Raw genomic sequence first — 21,696 nt, forward strand, 5'->3', positions numbered from 1 at the left:
CCCAGTTGCAAGCAGAGCTGCTGCAGAGCCTGGCAGAGGATGCAGAGATGGTGGGGCCTGGAGCATCTCCCATAAGAAGAAAGGCTGAGAGCCCTGGGGCTGTTCTCGTGGGGAAGAGGAGGCTGTGAGGGATCTGATCTGAGGCGAGGCAGATGCGGTATTTACAGAGAGGCACGAGGAGTCTCTGAGGAGAGCTCGCACCACTTGCATATTAAAACAGAAATTGCAATTAACAACAAAAAGGGGCATTTTTATAACGTTCTTTTATTGGAGTCTTAATGAACAAATAAAGAAGCAGAGAAATCTGCGTATGCGTTTGCGAGATATAAAACTGACTGAATCGAGATGAAGCAGCGAGAAAACTTGGCCCTTATTTCCTGCTAGATAAGGAAAACAGAACAGCAAAGGAGGGAGAGGAGCAGAGAGGAGCACAGCAGCTCCAGTGAGCTTTCTGCAGAATATTCCCCAGGATGATTGACGACACTCCTTCTGCTAATTTTTAACTCTGATTGCTTCTCCTTTTCTTCAGCGGAATTTAACTAGTTTGTCTGGGATATTAATAATGAAACACCAAGGAATTATGTCCCGAGCTGTCCTCTCAGATGAGCGTTTGTGATTGTTTTAAAGTGCGCGGCGTCGGGTTTTAGTGCCTCTTTGATAGAATTCTGCTCCTTTCCAACTGCTGACACCAGTAACCCTATAAATTAGCAGATGATGGAGGGAAATCTCCCGGCTGCTTCTGTTGGTTTTATGGTTTGATTTGTTAATAGGAGTTTTGGGTCACAGCCAGGCGTTCCTTAACTGGTGAAGGGAAGGTTTTGTCCACAGTGCAGCACCGATGCCTGGTCCTGGTGCTCTCCACGTGCCACCATCCTGGGATGCTCAGCACCTCATGGGGGCAGCTGCCTGCTGCTGGGGTTGCTTGCAATGAGGCTTTGCTTGCAGTAGGGGGTTGCTTGCAGTGGGGCTTTGCTTGCAGCAGGGGGTTGCTTGCAATAAGGGTTTGCTTGCAGCAGGGGGTTGCTTGCAATGGGGGATTGCTTGCAGTGCTCAGTGCCCGTCCTGCTGCTGCCTCGCTGCTGTTGCACAGTCGAGGTTTTCATTTATTCTGGAGGGAAAAGCGTTCGCATCCCCCCAACCAACGTGAACCCAAATACAAATAAATTTCTCTCAAAGTGCAGTCGTTGGAGAAAACCAAAGGCCGTTCGTCAGGCTGACATCAGAGGAGCCGCGCTCGCTCTGACAAGCAGCACAGGCTCATGTTTTATTCACCAGCCCTGAAAAATACCTTCCCGAAGAGGGGGCCCATAAATAAACCAGCGTGATGAATATTACACGGGATAAAAACTGATAAAGCAAGAGCCCCAGACACAGCGAGGTTGGGGAAACACGTGGCTGTTGTCGCCTCTGATCCTGCGTGACGCGCCGGGGGCAGGGGAAGGCATTGTGGTGGGAGGGGACTGAGCCCAGCACCACTCACCTGCTCACCTGTGCCTGTATGGGTGGGGGTGAGCGGTGCTGGGGCCTGGGCAGCCATCCCCATGTGTTTTACTGAGGGTTTGCAGTGGCTGTGAGGCTTGCAGAGCGCTCACTGCACGGCACTTGGCTCCTGCTGGCTTCGTCCGCCTTGAACTTTCAGGAACGTTTGCCTTTCCTTCTCTCCACCCAATTTAAAGAAAACAGTAGCTCAGCTCCTGGGGCAGCTGTGTCTTTGTGATGGTCTCCCTGTGTCTCTGAACAGTGGGCTGCAAGGAAACGAAGCATTGCATTCCAAAGTCGTGCGTTCAAAGGCTGCAGGAGGAAGTTTGCACAGATGGATGCTCTGCAATCCCACATTTGGCGAATTCTGTGTAAACTGTGTGCAGATCCCCTTGGAGAAGTTCCTTTGCTCTCCCTCCCGGAGCATCCCATGCTCCACACCTCCCCTCTGCAGGAGGCAGGGCCTTGAAATGAGAGCTCTTTGCTTATTATTGCGTGGTTTAATTGCTGCCTGATGGTCTGATCCACCACAAACACCGAAGCACCCGTGGTGGCTGCAGATCTGGAGCCATGGAGCAGCCCCACAGGTGGAACATGGAGGGGTTAATGGAAGGAGCTCTGTGCAGAGTGGTTGGAGTTTATGGGGCGGCCATGGAACAGCATCAGCTGTAATGCTTATGGCATGAGGGGGGGAGATGGGAAGATGCAGGCATTGGTGCTACCTCTCCCAGGCTCCAGCCAGGAAGGCTTCGTGGTGCCCTCCGGTGCTTCTTGTCGTCATGAATCCTGGGCTCTATCAAAGCTTAATCAAGGTGATGGCAGTAATGAGGCTGGGAGGGGGTGGGGGCTCAGCTGCAGGGGACTCAGCACCGTGGATTGGGGAAGCAGCCGCACCTCCGGGGAGGGTGAGACCCCCCCTGTGTCTGCACACTGGGGCCAGCCCTGCTCCCCACCCCCACCCACTGCCAGCAGTGTATTAAAAAAACGTAATTGATTTTCCTTCCTGCCAGTGCTTAACCCAGACTTTCCCGCTGCAGCAGCAGAGGGCCCTGATTACAATATCTCTGAAGAGGGCACCGTGAGTTATAGTAATGGACACTCTTCTGCCTGTCTGTGCCGCCCATAAATCTCTCCCCTCCTGGAAGTGCAGATGGTCCATAACCGTCCATCATCCCGAGCGAGCGCCGGACAGCCTGGGGTGGGCTGCTCCTCTGAGGCCACATTTCTGCAAGCTCAACGGTTCTGTGGCTCGGCACGAGCTCTCGGTAATGGAGCACGAGCTGCTTCACCACCAGCTGTGATTTAGGGGGGAACGGGCAGTAAATATCCCACAGCTGTGGTGGGAGGGACGGCACTGTGGCTGCTTCGGCACAGCAGTGCTCGCTGCTGGCGCACGCCGGCACGGTGCTGCTTCGTGGCTGTGTCTGAGCCACGTGTGTTGTGTGACCTCCTTTGCCTGGTCGCTGTCACCGAGGGATCCCTGCAAGGTCCCTGCTGTGTGTCCTCTGCACCCGTCCCTGCAGGACCTGCTCGCTCGCAGCCACAGATTTAGGAGCAAACGTGCAAACTGTCCCCCCAGGAGCTGTCCTGGAAGGATTGCAGAGCTCTGAGCTGCCTTCTGTTGGCATGGACCCACATCAGCGAGTGCCCTTATTTACGAGCATCCCTCTGGCATGGCCTTTAAGCTCTTCCATTCTGATTTTTGCATCGTGCTTACTGTGAGCCCAGGCCCGCTGAGACCCCGACGTGGCAGCAGCGACGGCTCTGGGAGCACTGGGCTCACTCAAATTGGGTTGGAGCTCTTGCTGCGCCCATGGAAGGGTCTCTTTCTCTGAGTAATGACCTGGAATTGGATCCTGCTGTGTTTATTAGACAGTGAGAGTTGTGCAGGATCAAAGCAAAGCAGGCTGAGCACCGCAGAGCTGGGGGAGAGAGCAGCCTTTTGCTGGCAAACAAACAAGCCAGCAGCCCAGGAAGGGATCTGTGCTCCTGATAACAGATGCAGCTATGCTCCAGCAGGAAATCTTTCTGTGGGTCAGAGTCACCTGGCCCATGGGCAGGGCTGTGGGGCTGCAGGCACGGAGCTGGTGGCTGACCACAGGGCTCAGTGCTTTGGCAGCCCTGGGGCTCTCCTCGCTGGGGGCACCACAGCCCTGTGCCCACCCATGCTGGAGCTACCGAGGGCAGGGAGAGCAATTGCAGCAGTAATTAATGGCTGTGCTGGAGGGAGCTGACAGCTCACTGAGCCTGCAGCGCGATGAGCAGCTGGATGCTGCGCTCCCAACAAGCTGCTCCATGGGCTGCTGGGGCCGGGGGCAAGCTCTGCACGGGCTCTGCATGTCAGCAGGCCCCCAGCGTGCCCCTGCTCTGTGCCCTGCAGAGCCATCCCCGCAGTGAGGAGGGGCTGGGGCTGCTTTGCAGATTCAGGCGGCATCAGCTGGGTTTATTAAGCTAATAAAACAATGTTAAGTATCCGCACACTGGAGCCCCCTGAGGTCTTTTTATGTGCAGAGAGGACCCGAGGGATCCCAGCGCCTCCGAACTGATGATTGCTCTGTCACACTAATAGATAGCAGAGCAGGTAGCACTGCGCCAGGCACTGTTCCTCCACCAGCACTGTGCCCTCAACCAGACCCCATCTGCTCCTTGAACCAGTGCCCGTGCAGCCCCAGCGCAGCGCTCAGCTCTGTGGGCTGGCAGTGCCACCTCCGTGCACTCAGCAGTGCTGTGCTGGGCTGCACCTGGTGTGCAGAGCATCACCTCACCCAGCCCCCGGCGTCCCCTTGCTGCACAGAGGTGTAGGGCGATGCACTGGCAGCATGCAAAGCAGCCACATATAATAGATAATAATTAATAGACTGCTCCAGCGGCTAGCTAGGTAAGTAGATAAATAATTTTAATTATCCTTGGGGAGGCTGTAAATTCGCACACAGCCCTTTATTAAACTCTCTGTTTACAACAGTCATTTATATTGTGTGTCATTTTGCATAAAACCCCCTTGGGGCTGAATTGCGCTGCGTAATAATGGCTCTGTTATTAGCAGTGCCTCTGCCCAGAGCCGTGGGGCTCCAGCCATGTGCCAGTGGCCCTGGTGGCATGATGGGGCCGAGGGTGCCGGCAGAACCAGGAGGTTCCCAGACCCCCCTCCAGCTCCTTCCCAGCGGTGTTTGGACCTTTGTGCTGATGGCAGGGTGGGTTTTTTGGTGGTTTTTTTTTAACCTCCCCCCCCATTTATTTGCACGGGTCTCTCCGAAGAGCCATAAATTCTGAGCGGTGAAATCCCGCTGCGTCAGCAGTCTGCGGAATGAATTGATATTAAACGCGACAAAAGCCTCTCTCATTCACCCCGACCACTTTCTCCTTCCATCCCCAGAGACGAAATTGAGAAGTGGAGGGATGGTGCTTGCCATCACCCCTGCCTGGAGCAGCACCGTGCTGCCTATTGCCGGGATCTCATTAATTAGGGATTATTTACCAATAACTGCTCTCCACGCGCTCCCACCCTGCAGCGCACTGCACTCCATGGCCTCACTGGTTTCCAGTGGCACTGCTGGCAGTGGCTCTGCCCGGCTCTGTGTGCTTTTAGGATCACTTTTTGGGCACGGTGTGCATTTCCCCGCTCTGCTTTCTGTGCGCTGTGTTTGCAGTGCTGCTGCTTTGCACGCGGACCAGCAGCACGCACCCAGCACTGGGGATGGAGCACTGCTTGGGAAGTGCTGGTGCCATCCTCGTGGGCTGGAATCTCCTTTTTTCATGCATGGCAATGTGCACCTGCTCCCCTGGCACTGACTCCAGCATGTGTGAGAGGTAACTCCACAGCTGCCATCAAATACGGTTTAATATCCTTTTCTGTGTCTCCAGGCAGTGGTGGGGGATGTGGGCAGCCCAGGCTCAGCACTGGGGCTGTGGGGCAGTGTGTGCCCCCCACACAGAGCTTTCCCTTGCTGCAGGGTCGGGGTTATTCGTTATTTTTAGCAATCGATGTTATTGATGCCGTGTGAGCTGGAGGAAGCCACTGGAGGGCTGTTCTTCCAACTCATTACATTTAGAGCTGAACTATCCCCCTTTTATATAAATCCTGACACATAAAGATAAAATACGTTGCTTTCCATTGAGCCACAGCCCGGACACAGGGATGGGTTGGTGCTGAGTCAGGGCAGCCCTGCACACACGTGGCCATGGGGAGGGGTCCCCCGGGGGGCAGGGACAATGAGCACCACTCTGAGGGCTGTGCTGCACGGCTCCCATGGGCTGAAGGATTTAGCTGAGCCTCCCAGCACGGGGTTCTGCCCTGCTCCCTGCCAACCCAGCAGCTTTCACCCCACATCCTGGTGCTGGGAACTCCCCCCGTTGCCCCCAGACCTGGTGCTGCCGAAGGGGCTCCCGCGCACCGTGCTGCTGCTGCCTCATTAGCATTACTACTTGGCCAATCTGCGTGATTAATGTGCTGACTTGAGCAGAGAACCCGGTGCTGAGATGAAATGTAAACCCTGCGCTCCTTGCAGCACAGTCTCCTCGCTCACTCGATGGAATCTCAGTCCCTGCAGAGGGGATCGATGCTAACCTGCTTACCGCCCGTGCTGCGCCCACTGGGGGCAGTTTAGGGTCAGGAAGGTCCCCCCAGGACTGCCCCCCCACGGCACAAGGGCACAGACTGTCCGTGCATCCATCTATCCGCAGCGTGGCTCTCATCTGCCCCCAGCACAGCAAGAGGGGGCACAAAGGAAAGAGCCCCCCCAGCGTTTCCACTACATCAGCCCAGGGCTTGAGTGGAGCCCAGGCCCGCCTGAGAAGGCTCTTACCATTTACCTTTGTAGTTTTTCATTTAGAGAGCAAAAAAGCACAGAACCCAAACCTCTTTTTAAAGCAACGCATCGCTGCATCCCTTCAGGGAAAAGCACTCTCACACCGAGGTTTTCCTGCACTCTTGCTGTCCTCAGTGCCTCCGTTCTGCACTTTCAGAGCGCTTGCCCCCCAGCCATTCCCTCTGCGCTCAGGATTTGTTTCTTTAAAAATAATAACAACAAAAAAAGACTGTTTTTACTGTTGTTCCCAATCGCCGTTACGGTAGATCCACGTTGATGCCAAAAGCCCTCCCCTGCTCGCCCTGCAGTGCTCCATGCCCCCCCTCTCCCCTCCATCTCCTACCTGCAACCCTGGTGGTGCCTGGCACCCTGCAGCCACAGCTCCGTTCGCCCCCAGACCCCACTGGGCTCCTCAGTGCTGTCCTCTTGCTGTCACCCCTCGGAGCAGAGCTGTGGGCTGTGCTGTGTCCCATCGGTTCTCGGCGAGGAGGGAGAGCTCAGGTTAATTTACGGTGTGTGAGGGAACCGGGGATGGGAATAGCGTCTGCCCTCTAAATAAGTCATGAAGCAGGATCCCAACAGCACAATTAGAACCCTCCGTTAATGATTATTTATGGGGCTGGGAATGCTTATTTAACCTGACTATATTAAATATTAAACCAAATTATAATATTTATAACCGTATTTCCAACAAAAGGGAGCGGTGCGCACTGGGGCAGGGCTGTGCAAGCAGGTGGGGCTGTGCCCAATCCAAGGGTCCCAGGGTCTCCACTCTGGCCATGCCACGGCTCACACATCTGGGACAAGAGGAGCAGAGCTGCCCTGAATGGCTTTGCACAGAGCTGGGCGCTGCTAGGAGGGTGCAGGACGGTACTGGTGGCACGCACTGAGCTGGGGCTGGGGACGTGGATCTGCTGTTCTGGGTGCCAGTGGGGGCCCTGGGGTGGTTGGGACGTGGCCAGGGCTGCAGCCCTCCTGGTGCAGGGGACATTGGGATCCCGCCAGCCCCACAGCGTCCCGGTAAGGATGGGAGAAGCCATCAGCCCTGGCACGGCCAATGGACGCCGTCAGCATGGAAACGGGCTGAGCAAAACAGCCAACTGAATTGATTTCACTTGCAATTGGCAAGTCCATTGGTGAAGCAAACTGTGTTATCAACCTGAAATGAGCTGAGCCATGCTCTCTGCTGAGGAGCACGCTGGGGGCTGTGCTGCACGGTGTGGGACCCCAGTGACCCACCTGCTCCCCTCCCTGTGGGGTGCTCTGCATTCCCACCATGAGCGCAGCAAAGGGAGGCAGTTGGCTGCATTTGGAGTGCAGCTCTGAATGCTTTCTCTCCATGAAGGCAGGTTGACAGCACCGGCCCTCTGGGGCTGAATGCCCAATGGAGGCAATGTCTCTGGCATGGGGCAGCCCGCAGTACAGAGGGCAGCAGGGACAGCAGGATTTCCATCTGCAGAGGGCAGTGAGACAGGACCTGTGACTGGAGTCGTGCAAAGGTTCAATACTGCAGTGACCACTAACAATATTTCAGGTGTGCAATCTGAGGTAATGACGGGGCTAATCAAATCTCAGGCATAAGCTGTGACTTGTGGGGTCAGGAGGGAATGCACCACACCTTGCACAGGGGTGCTTAATTGCTTTTGTCTTCTCCTGAATCAAAGCAGACAGCTGGGCTGGGTGGGCAAGGGGCTGTGCCCAGAGCTCATAGCTGTGTGCCTGCTGGAATTCAGTTGCTTTTCAGCATTGCCACAGCTCCTGTTCTGCTTGCCCCAGCACATGTGGGAGGTGAGTGGAAAATCCCTCCAAGTTCCCAAAGACGGTGTGATTGCAGGTTCTGTGGCCTATTGCAGATAAAATGATGATTAAGGGGTCCTACCCTATAAGCAGACAACCGTGTTTGACCTTATTTAGGCTCCTAATCAATTTGCCCCCGGTGTGATTAATTGAGATGCTCGCCATTGATTTTCCTTGAGACAGGAGGAACAGCGGAGGTGGGATTTGCAGGGATATGGCTGTGGGGAGAGGGCAGTGTTAGTGGTGAGCAGTGCTAAGCCCCGTGCAGGGCAGGGGTATCCCTTCACTGTGGCGTTGGGTCTCTGCCAGCACAGCTGTGCCTCCTTCCTCTGTTTGCAGAAGGGTAACAGGGCCTACCACCACGTGGTTGGGCATGGGGGTATGGGAAGGACTCTGTGAGTCTGGGACTGGGGTGGGCTCAGAGGGGGCAGGAGGATGGGGCACATTGTGTGTCTGTGCTGCAGAGCCCTGCGGAGCTGCTGGCTGTTGTATGGGATGAGTTATGTGCTGGGGGATTCAGAGCTCTGGTCAATTATTGCAGGCAGTAAAGCACCCTGCTGCTGTTTTCCCTTGGCACAGCTGAAGGTGGAAGGACAGGGCTATGTGCTCCCCTGCCCACAGCTCCCAGCCCCACTCCTGGACCCCTCCACCCCACAGTGCCTTCCTGCCCGTGTCTGCATGGTTTCAGTCACCCATTGCCATGGGAAAGTCTCAGCATAGCAGCCACGGGGGGAGCTGGGACCCCCTGCCCCGAGCACCCCTGTGGGGTGGGGGTGAGCAGCATCAGGGCCCCCTCCATGTGAGCTGCCCACAACCATCAGGGTAGGCAGCGCTGTGCCCAGAGCCGCCTCTGCGAGGTGAAGGACCTGCAGCACGGATGACTGGAAAGGATTTTCTAGTTAAATTGCTGAGCAGATGGATTTACCCTGGACTGGTCCTTGTGGACTCTGGAACATTTTCTCTTCTGTCACGGTTCCTTTTTATGACCTGCCATTTGCTCCAGCAAGCAAGGAGAGAGCTCTTGGCGTCCCGCTGCCACCGGGAGCACGTGGGCATCGCTGCTGGGAGCTGCGAAGCTCCTTTTGAGGAACACAACCACAGCCAGCAGGGCACCGGGCTCATCCCAGCCCTGTGCTAGCAGCATCCATCAGCACCGTGCTGCCCTGTGCTCTGCGCGCCTCCTGCCCTCCACCACCCATCCCCATGCAGCCCTGAGATGATGCCACCTCTTCTCCGAGCAGTGTCATCCTCCAGGTGCAGGTGGCATTCCTCTGCAGGGTGGTGCAGTGGGCACAGGGGCTGTGGTGCCCTGGGGAGGGCAGGCACTCCGCTCACTGCAGCATCGATCACGTGGCTGCTTGGGTTTCCACTGTTCCTGTTTATGAGCAATATTTCTCTTTCTTAGAAGAAGGGGAAAAGATGACACACGATCTTCCACTGAAGCCTTTCCCCTTCCTCCAGTGGTGTTTCTGCCATTTACATTAAGGGCTGCACCGGCTTGGAGTAAATGGAGCAGGTTTGCAATTAGTTTTCAAAGTACTTATCTCATTAAAGTAAATGAATTATTGATTTAGTGACACTCATGCTTTTAGTGAGCGGCACCGTGCCATCACCGCTCCGTTCCCTGCCTCGCCATGGCCGGCCCTCGCACGCTCCTTCCTTGCACGCACGTGTGTGTGGCTGTGTGCCCGTTGCTCCCCGTGTGAGCCTGGTGCCGGGTGCCCAGCTGGATGTCCCCCAGCATGTGGGGCTGCAGGAGGGTGAAGTGCTGCTCCACGGCCCAACGTTGATGGCTGCTCCTGCCTGCCCTGTGCCGGCTGCTGACTCATCTCTTTTACGCTGCTCTGGCAAGATTTAATCTCTCCCGTAAGAGAAAACGCTCCGTTCATTGGAACCCACCTGCCCATGGCTGCTTCTGTCCCTGTGCCAGTACAGGGGCTGTGCTGCAGGCAGGAGCTGAGCACTTGGGGCACCCAGCAGCACAGCGTGGGCACATCGCTCCTTGCGCAGCGCCTCAGTGCTGCTGTGCTGTGGATTTGGGCACAGGAACCTCTTCCTCCTTTTTCTCCTCCTTCTCAGGGTAGCGTTGCCTGGGGAAGGCAGTGGCAGTGCAGCTGAAGCTGAAGGTCAGCACTGTTCCAGGGCACTGCACGTCCGTGGGTGCCCAGCCAAGTGACAGCTGTGTGCCAACCGTGAGCCAGAGGTGTGCTATCTGTGTGCCAGCCGTGATCCAGCTGTGTGCCAGCCACGTGCTAGCTGTGATCGAGCCGTGTGTTAGACATGATTAGCTGTGTGCCAGCCGTGTGCTAGCCGTGATGAGCCAAGTGCCAGCTGTGTGCCAGCCAAGTGCTAGCCACTACTGAGCTGTGTGCCTGTCATGATGAGCCTTGTGCTGTCCGGTGTGAGCTGTGGTTGAGCCGTGTGCTAGCTGTGTGCTAGCCATGATGAGCCATAGAATCATAGAATGGCTTGAGTTGGAAAGGATCTCAAAAATCATTAGCCATGTGTCGGCCTTCTGCTAGCCACGACCCAGTCATGTACTAGCTGTGATGAGCTGTGTGCCAGCCATGATCCAGCCATGTGCTAGCCACGTTCTAACCTTGTGTCAGGTGTATGCCAGCCAGCACTGTGCAGCAAAGCAGAGCAGATCTGCTCTGTCCAGGCAAGAGGCATCTGCTGACAATATCTGAGAGGAGGGTACAGGAGAAGAGCAGCGCTGTGCTGTCAGTGGCAGCCAAGAAGTGACTGCACTTTTTGGATGAGAGCCGGCAGCTGGGCAACTCTCCCAAACAGTCACTGAGCCCTGAAGCTGTCCCAGTGCCCATCCCAGTGCCCATCCTGGTGCTGTGGCTCTGTTCCCACTGCAACAAAGCTGCAGGGTGGGGTACATGGGCTTGCGTGGCCACTGCCCATATTGCAGCAGAGCAAGAGGTGATGGGTGCTGGGTGCCTTCAGAGCTTCCCTATAGGTCAGAGCATCCCGTTACATCTATCCCTGCTAACACGGGGACCTGCCTGTGGGCTGCAGCCCTCGCCCCATCGCTGTCTGCATCAGTGCTGGGAATGGGGCGTTCCATCTTTCTGAGTTTAAAGAAAAAAAGAAAAAAAAAATCCTTCTCATTTAATTAAAAGTGTTGACATTGTGCCTGGCCATCCCGCCCGCCAGAGAACGTGGTTATAAATTAAACATTAAACCTTTAATGGCCCATAAAGAAATATTCGCTGCTGCTTATGTATATAGGGGATATAAATAGAGAGGGCTGCTGGGGGAGGGGCAGGATATTATTTTTCCTCAGCCAGATAATCTTTGCTAATGAATTTAATTAAAAGAAAAAATTAATTTAGGACTTTTTTGGTGGAGAGAACGGAGGGGTTGGGGGGTATCAGAATGTACTTTGGGAAAGTTGTGCTGAGAAGCTTCCTGGCAAGGCACAGCGCTGGGACTGAGGGTGGGGGGTCCTCCCTGGGTGCCCACTCAGGGCTCCCCCTGGCTCCCATCCCACCGCCTGGGGTCAGGATGGCTCAAGGGGCTCCTGAGCTTAGAGGAGAGCATGTCTGAGGATGGGAGCAGGCAGTGGTTTGCCACTGGTGTGGGGACATCCTTGCGCTGGGGACCGGGGGCTTCCCGCCTCTGTGCGCTGAGCTGGAGAACGTGTCTAGCTGGGCTGGAGCTTTCTGGAGGGTTTTTATCATAAGAGCACTAATGGAAGTCAGCACCAGCCTAATGAGCTGTGTTCCTCCATGAATCTGATTCATTGAGGCAGGAATTACCATAATTGATTATCCTGCTGTGCGGCTGAGAGCGGTGTTTGCTAACAGAAGTGCCTGGGAACCCACGCCGTGCTTTCAGCATTGGGGTTGTGCCTTCAGGTTGAGCTCACGTGGGGTCCCGGAGCAGCCCTGGGGCTGTGTGTGGGGCTGCACCACTATGGGGCCAGGGGAAGACAAGGGGACATAAGGGGACAGCAGCTCTGTGGTGTTCTCCATGCAAAGGTCTTCGGGTGGGGAGAAGTAGCTGGGACTCTGCGCCTTGAGGTCTGCAAAGAAGCGGTGAGCAAACAGAAGCAGTCCTCATCTGCTCTCTCTCTCAAAAAAAAAAATCCCGTGCCATATGAGCCGCTCTCATTATTTTTGAGGGTCTGACATGATTGATGAACATTCAGGTTGGCACCGTTGCCAAAGCCAATTAGCTGAAGTGCAGCTTTCAGGAAGTTTTCTTTGAAATTCGGTGATCTTCTCCAAGAAGTACCCAGCGCTGGGACAGGAGGGGCAGGAGGGGATGGGGTCTGACATGGAGTTGTCTCTGGGTGACGCTGCACACTGCAGAGCCGAGAGCACCAGCCAAAGCTGTGCCCTGTGCCCCCCTGCCTGGCTGCCTGCTGCTAACAGGGAGCGTTCCCAGGGCTCCTGGGAGATAGCAGTTGTGTTTGTCCACGCATCCTAAAATTTTGCTGGTCAATGAGCAAATAGCGTTGCCTGTAAGCAGGTTTAGCAATAGCAATCATTGATTTTAATTCTCCCTCCTCTTTCTTGTCTTTATTCTTAGAGAGCCCAGCGCGAGCACCGCAGGAGGAACTTGGCTGCATAAAGGTACAGAGCTGTCCCCTTCTGATGAGCCCGCAGCGCTCGTGTGCCCCACTGCCCAAACCCTGCCCCAGGGTCCCCCCAGGGAGGCAGGGACTGGGAGCTGAGAGCTGCATGTGTGGGGTGGGGAGATTTTTGGGGCTGCGTGGGGTGGGATGGCGTAGAGCTGCAGGGAGGGCTGCTCCGGCCCTGGGCGCCCAACCCCGGCACTGAGCCAGGTGCAGAGTGGCATGAATGGAGTGAGTCCAGGCAGCACCACCCGGGCTGTGGTGTCTGTGGGGTGTCCGTGTGTGCTGGCCGTGCTGTCTGTCTGTGCGCTGTGCGGCTCTGGGAGCATTCCTTATGGCTGTCTGCTGAAGGGCCCTGTCCTCACTTGGGTGCTGCCCTCCCCAGGATGGTACCCCTGAGGGATGCTGCTGGCTCGTGGGGTAACACAGCCTGGCTGCTGTGCAGCTCGCTGAGCCCCAGGGTGGTGCTAATGGAGCAGAGAGCTGTGTGGGGAGGAGAGCTCTGGTCGTGGTGGAGTGAGGATGGCCCAGGTGTGCTGGAGGTGTGCTGCTCTGCGGGCTGAGGGGGACTGTGAGTCTGCTAGAAGGGCTGAGGGCATCAAAAGGCCCGTGCCCAACCTGCCCTGGGTACCAGGAGCTGGCAGCGGATGCATTGTGCAGGCAGTGGGGCAGAGCATGTGGGCAGAGTGTTCCCTGCTACAGTCACTGTGAGAGCACGCAGGTTCTGGGCACCCATCGTGTCACCACTCAGGGCCACGCTGATGGGGGATGCAGCACAGCTCTGCATGCCCGGGATGGAGCCATGCACTCCTGTGCTGCCATTTCGGGAGAGGCCTTTTGGGATGAGCTCACAAACACCATGGGCTGGGGCACAGCTTGCCCCAAGCCTGCATGGCTGAGCGCTCAGAGAGGAGATCTTCCCTGCAGCAGTGGGGGCACAACTTCTGAAGCTTTGTTTTGACACAGGCTGTCTGCAAAGATGCCTGTGGGGTGAAGGTAGTCATTGAAAAAGGGGCTGGGTGGAGGAGGAGGTGACAGCACTGTGAGCAGTACTGGGCAAAGAGGAGCTGCTCTTCAGAGCTGGGGTGATGCCCCATCTGACTGGCAGCCCCTGCCCAGGGTACTCCCTCGTTGGGTCTCAGCTGTTGTGGTAACAGAGGTTTTATTTGGAACCTTGTGTCAAAATGCAGCAGGGAGTCTCTGCCCCAAGAGGACAGCATCCTGCCCGTCCCACCAGCAGTGTGGGGTCTGGCTGCTGTGCCCCTGGCTGCAGCTGGGGTTATGCTTGCAGGGTGCAAAGAACGAGGGGAGAGTGTTATCACCAAGACATAAGAGGGAGCGGGAAGCCCCCAGCTTCTGCTTCCTGCAGTGGTGGCTCCTCTGCTTTATCACCCTCTCCCAGTGCTGAATTATTGAGAGTGTTGCTTTCTTTTATTGCTGTGCTGGAGGAGCAATGCCTCAGCCTGGCTCTGCTTTGAATATGATTACGGGCCTGGAGATGTCAGAGCCAGCAGGGCCCCAGAGACCAATCTGCCACCCCTCTCGCTCCTTTGCCTTCCCTTACTCTTATTTATTCCCTTGCTCCTGCGTCTGGTTCAGCGCACACGGTCCCTTTGCTCTCCTCCGCGGTGCAGAGCTCCACAGGGACAGGAGATTTAGTGACAGCCGTGCAATGCATGCAGAGCTGCCCCACGCGGGCAGGGCTCTCCTACCTGGGGGTCCTGCTGCAGGCAAACGGGGGGCTGTCCTTACACCACCGGTCCCACTGACCCCAGGGGTCCCACTCTGCCATCCGCCCTGCACAGCACAGGAGCTTTGTGTCGGGGCTGTGCAGCATGTGCTGTGCTGTTGAGGGTCCCGGTGGCACTGAGGGCTCTGGGTGCCCCCCTCCCTCTGGCGGCTGCCGGGAGCTGGCTGGCAGCTCGCAGGTTAATGGTGAGAGCCTTATTGACAGGAGAGCTTGGAAAATGCTGAGGCAGGACATCTGCCGCTCCGCGTGTCCGTGCGGAGCCCACGCTGCTCCTGTGAGCGCACGCTGCCACTGCCGGACCCCCGCCTCGTGCAGCCTCCTGCTCACCCACTTGCCCTTTCCTTTGCTTTCAAGACGCCAGAGAGGATTTATTTTTCATCCTTCGCTCTCCCCTTTTTTCTTTTCCTTTATGATGAACTAAGTCCCTGCCTGGCTCTTCGCACCGGAGCTGCACCGCAGCTTCCCGCTGCCCACCCGGGCACCTTGCCACGGCTGCAGCCCCCTCTGTAGCCCCGCAGCAGCATGCCGGGCACCCAGCCCTGAGCACCCACACCGTGCACGTGCTGTGCTGCCCTGGGGGCTGCAGTTGGACGGAGGGGACGGAGCCCACCGAGGAGCAGCGCCCAGAGCTGCCCGCTGCCCCCCGCCGATCCGCGGAGCTGCACTGCACCCACTGCCGACATGATGATGTATTTTTGGGTAGGTACCTCCGCCAGGGCTGCTTCCCCTCTCTCTTTGCTGGGGCTTTGCTCAGGGTTTGAGTTGTTTCATGCCGGTGTCACTTTCCAGCAGTGCTGCCTGCCAAGGGAATGATCCCCTCTTCCAGCTGGGTGCAGGCAGTTTGTGGTGCCATGGAGGAGCCGGGCAGGGCTCCTCATTCATCCCTGCTTGAGAGCAAAATCAGACCCCTGGCAGTGGCTGGCAGTCCTTGCCCGGCCCTGTTCTGCCCAGAAGCATTCCCCCCTCTCCTGGTGCCCCATGTGGGTGCGCTGGATCGGTGTGCAGCAGCTCAGGTGCAGCTCCTGCTGGGAGTGCTGCTTGGATGGGGTGGGCTCTGTTGACTGCACCATGAACATTTGTGCTGAGAGAGGTGGTGTGATCTGTGCTCTGTGGGATGGGGCGATCCCAGCCCTTCCCTCAAGAGGTCCCTGCACTTCTCCAGCAACTCTGTCCATGATGGAGTGAGTTTGGCTGTGCTCACACAGAGGCCTTTGTGTGGGGTCAGTGCTGCAGCCCAGCTGTGGGGCTGGATCCAGCCTGAGAGCAGAGAAGGGATCTCTGTAGAAATCCCTGCCCACCCTGAGAGCTCGGAGTGGGGGTCTAGGGCTGTGCTCTGCAGCAGCCGTGCCCAGGGATGGGATGCTGAGTGTGAATATGGGTGCAAGCTTGCTGCTGGTGTACCTGGGACTTTGAGCAAAGGAGAGGGACTCGTGGATCAGGAGCCAGTGGAGCTGATGGAGCTATTCCTGCTAGGACATAAATGCTGCCTGGACTCTTAGCAAGCTGCTGCAGCTTTGGAAGCACACAGCTTTCTAGAGGTTGTGCTTGCAGCTCCGTGGCATCACATGGCTTTGTGAGCTGGTGCAGAGCTGCATGGCTGGGAGCAGCACCCGGGATGCACTCTCTGTGCTGGAGTGCAGTGCCCAAGGGTCTCCCTTCCTACAGGTGCCGGTACCCCCAGATGGGGGCAGTGACTGTTTTGCTCCCAGCACGGTGCCTGAGCATCATTTCTTGGCACTGTGGACATCTTTCCATTGCGAGTGTGGGAGGAAGGGGAAGGTCTGGTCCCTGTGTGGCAGGAGCACGGCCGGGAGCACTGCAGGAGCTCTGCGGTGGCAGTCGGCAGCGGGCGGCTCGGTAATCGACACCGCAACAGGCTGAGATGCCAAAGCAAAACGTCTTCAAATTAGCCGTAATTGCAGGAGAAATAAAGAGCATGCGGGGCGAGTGGAGGGAGGGTTCTATAAATATTATGATTTTTAAAGTTTGCCCTGGAGTCCTAGAGACTGTTTAAACGCTAATATCCTGCCTGTGCATTTAAAAAGCCTTATAATGAGGATGGAGTGTCTGCTTCCCCTGCACCTCCTGCCTGGCGCTCCCACGCCGCCCACCTCACCCGTCGCGTCCCAGCACGGTGCAGCACTCCCTGTTCCCCCCATTGCTGGGGCTGCTCCGTGCCCCACAGCCTGCAGTGCCTCTCCTGCCCCGTGCTGCAGCCCTGCAGTGCAGGTGTCAGCCCAGCACACAGCCCTGCTGTGAGCCAGAGGTTCTCCTGGATACCCACAGGGGTTTGTTCCAGGGAAGGGGAAGCTCTGTGTTAAGGATCTGCAGGCTCTGGTTCCTCACGGTGCTTTGCTGAGCTGGAAGTGAACACGACCACCTTCACAGAATCACAGAATCACAGAATTGTAGGGGTTGGAAGGGACCTCCAGAGATCATCGTGTCCAACCCCATCCAGCAGGACTGCTCCCACCTCCGGAGGGCACGACACAGAGCACCTGGCCCCCAGGATAGGGGGCTCCTGTCCTGGCATGTGTCCCTGAAAGAGGTCCCAAATCTGTCCGGGCCCTGAAAGGTTCACTGCCCCTTGGAGCGATGCGATGGGAAGGCTGAGATTGGAGGAGCTGTGGGGAGGCCCTGCATCCCTTCTGTCTGCTGCTGGCCATGGGCTGGCTCAGGGCTCCCTGCTGCGTGCCACTGCTGGAGCCACCCGGCTGTGAGCCCAGGGTGCTCAGCAGCATCTGCTCTGCCACGGTTCTGCTGCCTGCACGTTAATTCTCATTAAATCCAGGGAGCCCAATTGCCTTTCCATGTAAATATTTTGTCAAGTGAAAGGGCTTTAGGAAGGGCTGTGCTGATGGAAGGAGAAAAGCCAGGCTTTCTTGCGGGTGTGGTGGCAAGCTCGTGCCTGCCTTGTCTCATTAAAGCATGACCTGTGCCCTGGTGTGGGTGGCTGCTCTGTGCCCAGTCAGCCTGGAGCTGCTGGGCAGTGCAGTGCCCACCGCCCCGCTGCCCTCATGTGCATCATTCCACTCACCTGCAGCAGCGCCAGGCGGATGGAGGAGCATCTCAGAGCCCCATCCCTTCTCCCCTCCTCGCCATGGGTGGTGAGCAAAGTTTCAGCGAGCTGATATTTCTCCCTGGTTCCCATTAAACTTTCATGTGCTTTCTCTGCATTTCTGCTCCCTTCCCGGCTGTTCCAGCTGCTGTCCCAGATAGCTGCTGTCGGTTGTGATTCTCTCCTTATCTGATGAGGTCATGTTTGGTGCCGGTGACATCACCACCACTGCCTGGGGACTGTGACCGCGGCGCTGTGACCGGCACTGGGAGCCTGGAGCAGCATCAGGGCTGCTATGTGGGTCAGCAGCCGCAGGTATGGCTCCCACTGGGATCAGTGCAGAGCCAAGGCTTCCTTGCAGTGGAAATCTCTGCCTTGTTTTTGGAGTTTAGAGCAGACAGCAGCTTCACCAACCCCCTGAGAGCCACCAGTGTGTGTGTGCTGGGGGGAGACACGGGAAGGAGGCTTAATTGCTTGCAGAGGGGGCTCCCCCAGGTGTCCCCATGGAGGGATGCTGGACACAGGAGTCCCACGTGGCAGCCTCCCACAGTGCTCACCGCTCGCTTCCTTGCTGCTGAGTGCTCTGCAGCCCTGCGTTCCCTCTCCCCAGTGACTTGCTGGAGCTCTTCCTCCTCCCCAATCCTCTCTCCCCCTCTTGTGTTTTGGCTGCACAGCCGTCAGGGTGCCTGGTGGCAGGGTGAGCCTCCTGGGACTGCGTCTTCACTGCACTGCCCATTGCTGGCACTGCATGCAGCCGCTGCGCAGCCCTGTGTGAGCCTCACTGCCACGGTTAAACACACACAGTCACTGCTGAGCCCCTCTGTGACCGTTGGGTTTCTCTATTTGCAGCCTCCTGCTAGGGCTCCCTGCAGCCCATGGATCCCATCTCCTCGAGAGATGTCAGGAAGCACCCAGTACTCCCTACCACCCAATCCTGCCTGTTCCCTGGTGCTGTGGAGCTGTCTGACTCACCCCCCAGCACAGTGAAGGCCAATGAGGATCTGGAGCTGGTGGCTGCCCCCGGGGGGAGCCAATCCCCCAGCACCCTCCCCAGCATCCCATCTGTGTTCCCTGTGATGTCCCCATAGCCGGCGGGGATGGTCTGTAATGGCCATATTGGATTCTATTTCACTTGTGGTCGGTTTGAACCACACCTGTCTTTCAGAGAAGGAGAAATAAACCAGAAATCTGTGGATGGCTGCATGGGAAGCAGAGAGCATGCTGTGGCTCAGGGCAGCCCCTGGTTGCTGCTCCAAGGCTGGGAGCTGCAGTGCAGAGAGTGATGGTGGTGCTGGAGCAGGAGAAAGTGCTTCAGTTTGTGTGCTGTCTGTGCAGGGTGCTGTGTTGGCCCACTGAATTCTGATGCTGCTTCTTGGCAGCAGATGGGCAAGGGTGGGCAGGGGTGAGGTTGGGCAGCAGAGCTGGGTTTGTGCACAGTGATGGCATGGAGCAGGCTGAGGTGTGAGGCAGAGACCTTTCTGCAGTGCTGCAGAGCCCATGGCACCCATCTGTCCCCTCTTGCTGTCCTGGTCTGCATGCAGCACTCTGTGCTTCTTGAAGACAGTGGGTGCATGGGTCCATGCCCTCACCCCAGCTCTGGAGCTCACTCCAGTTCAGATCCGTCAACACCTTCATCTAATTGCTTTTTGTCTGTGACTAGCAACTAATGAGCTTTTAATTAATGAGTGCCTCAGCTTGGGGGCACTGTGGACTGGGTTGGAGGAGAGGACCAGGTGTGTGCTGTGCTTGCGGGGCGCTTTGCTCGCAGCTGCAGTCTGGTGGTGCCCCAGTGCTTGGAGCAGAGCTCTGAGCTGCACTCTGGGTAGAAGTCACCCTGATTACCACTTGGGTGAAGTTTTCCAATGGAAAGAGGAGCTGAGCACATGGCAGATGTGACCACACATCTCCAAGCACCACGCAGCCTCGCTGTGCCACCATCGTTACATACACCCTGTACATCCCAGGGGCAGTGCTGGGTTTGGCCTTCCTGCAGGCAGGTCCCTCCTTCCATCCCTCCTGGCACAGCATCGGCTGCCAGCCTCCAGCACTCTGCTGGGCTCTGAGCTTTTGTCCGGGGCTGCTCCCACCCTGGTGCCACGCTCTTCTCCCTCTTCCAGAAAAGAAAACCAAGGAGCCCTCAAGGGTTCATTTAAAATAAATAAAAAATGAAAATAGTGCTGATTTGAAGGAAAGCCAGCCCCATCCTGTGCATGGGAGCGCGTCGCCAACCCATCCCCGAAGGGCAGAGAGAAAGATGTGCTTAGAACTGCAGCCCTGTGCAACTTCTGCCTTTGATCATATATCTTACATGTGCCCTTTGCTTTCCCTCTTCTGATATTTATTAGGTTTAATTTTACTGGGACATGGCTCTAAGTGAGACAGATGGAACGGGGTCTGTGTGCCTGGTGAACACTTCTTAATTAAACAGATAAATAAACTTTCCTTCCTGGAGACTTTGAGTTTTGGAGGGGTTCCTTCAGGGCTGCAGCTCTGTGGGGCTGCACAGCTCTGGCCAAGTCTCCCCAGCTTGACTGTGCCACCAGCTGGGGTGGGTAGAAGCAGCAGGGCAAGGGAAATGGGCCATGGGTGGTGCTAAGGACCTGTTCCTACCCTGAGCTGGCAGTAGGCTGGCACAGCATTCCCACTGCAGCCAGGCAGACGCTGGGCAAGAAGAAGAGAGGAGATGCGAGCACTCCTTGGCTCCTGGTTCTCCATCCCATGGGATTTTGCATCATGCGCAGGAGCACAGAAATCACTGCTGTGTTGGGGAGGGGAGCACAGGGCAAATGTGGCAAATTCCTGCTGCTGGTGGTGTGGAGGGCTCCTGGACGGAGCGCCTGCAGCCCATTGGGGACGGAGCTGGGCACGGCTGCCAGCACCCCGCTCCCTGCTGGAACACCACCTCTCCTCACCCCTCGGTGCTGGCCCTGCTGGCACAGGGCAGTGCCAGGACTTGCGGCGCTGCCACCCGCCAGGAGTGTGTTTGAGTCACCCTGCCCGGAGCCAGGCTCTGGAAAGGGGGAGGACAGGCAGATGACCTCATCTTGGACCTCATCCCCAGCGCTCACCTCACGTGGTTTGCTTGGTTGGATGCTGTGGGCCATGCCTTCCCTTTTTACCTCTGTGTAAGAGCAGAGGGGGTGTCTGCTGGGCAGGGCATCCTCACCCTCTGCCAGACATGTGTGTGGTGCAGACCCTTTACCACAGCTGCACAAGGAGGGGCTTTGGGGATACGCTCCTCTCCTTTGCATGGCTGCCCTGGGTGCTGGAGCATGCAGGGGAGAGAAGCGTGGAAGCTGTAGAGCTCTGGAGCTAGAGGCGAGCAGTGAGCACAAGGGTCTGAGCACCATGGTTCCTGGGGAGGATCAGTTTGTCGGTCTGGGGTCCCTCGTGGTCCCACAGGAGTTGGAGGGTGAGTGGCCAGGGTGGGACAGGGGAGCTCACGGAGCGTGCCAGCAGCAGCTGAGGGTGCTGCCTGGATCCTTCTGTTTTCAACAGCAGGGGATAATGGTGGTGAGAACTCCCCTCATTCTGGGGTCCCCCTCTCTGGTTTGGCACCCTGCGTCCTCGGCAGCGCGTTCTGCCCAGCAGCAGGACCCCATGCAGGGTTGGGATCCCCCTAACCCCTAGCTGCCCTCTGTTAAGGATGGCTTTTCCTGGAGCAGTTGTTTCCACGAGGTTCTGCCTGGTGGCCCAGGGTTGGCCATGCAATACGCCTCGTCTGATGAGTATCTGCAGCAGAAACTGGAACCGCTGCGATTGTACCAGGACACTGCAGCATGTCGCTATGTCTAGGGATACTGTGGAAAATCCCAGCCTCCAAATAGGGCTGTTCATGTGCTGGAGGCTCCGGAGGAGACAGAGCATCAGCAGCTGTTGGCACAGACCTGCCTTTGTGCATCACATTTGGCCAAGATGGAAACCGAACGGCACCCAGGTTTCATTTCCCACATACCCCAGGACAAAGCCATCCCGGCAGCTCCGCGGCCGTGCTGCGGTGCCAGCCCCCGTGTGCGGGTGGGCAGCGCGGGGCGCGGGGCGCGGGGCCGGGACCCCCCGTAGCAGCACCCGGTTCTGCGGCACTCAGGGGTCCGCGGCGGGAGGCGGCGGGGTGGGAGCGGGCCGAGCACACTCGGCCGTCCCTCGCGGGTGCCGGCACGTAGGCTATTGCCATGGCAGCTGTGACAAAGGTGTGCGTGGTATCGATTCGTCAGGG

The 21,696-nt window shown here is 57.2% G+C and overlaps 1 protein-coding gene across 1 annotated transcript in view; it reads left to right on the forward strand.

Annotated features, from left to right (window-relative positions):
* The window catches only part of RBFOX3 (RNA binding fox-1 homolog 3), a 51,990-nt gene that overhangs the window by 12,764 nt on the left and 17,530 nt on the right, over positions 1–21,696 (forward strand). The window contains exons 2-3 of the mRNA XM_042883848.1: positions 9,487–9,597; positions 12,627–12,670. The gene's annotated coding sequence lies outside the window, so the exon portion shown is untranslated. The remainder of the gene's footprint in view (positions 1–9,486; positions 9,598–12,626; positions 12,671–21,696) is intronic.

The sequence above is a fragment of the Lagopus leucura genome, unplaced genomic scaffold, assembly GCF_019238085.1.
Source record: "Lagopus leucura isolate 7727_CA_CO unplaced genomic scaffold, USGS_WTPT01 Super-Scaffold_100040, whole genome shotgun sequence".
Lineage (NCBI taxonomy): Eukaryota > Metazoa > Chordata > Aves > Galliformes > Phasianidae > Lagopus > Lagopus leucura.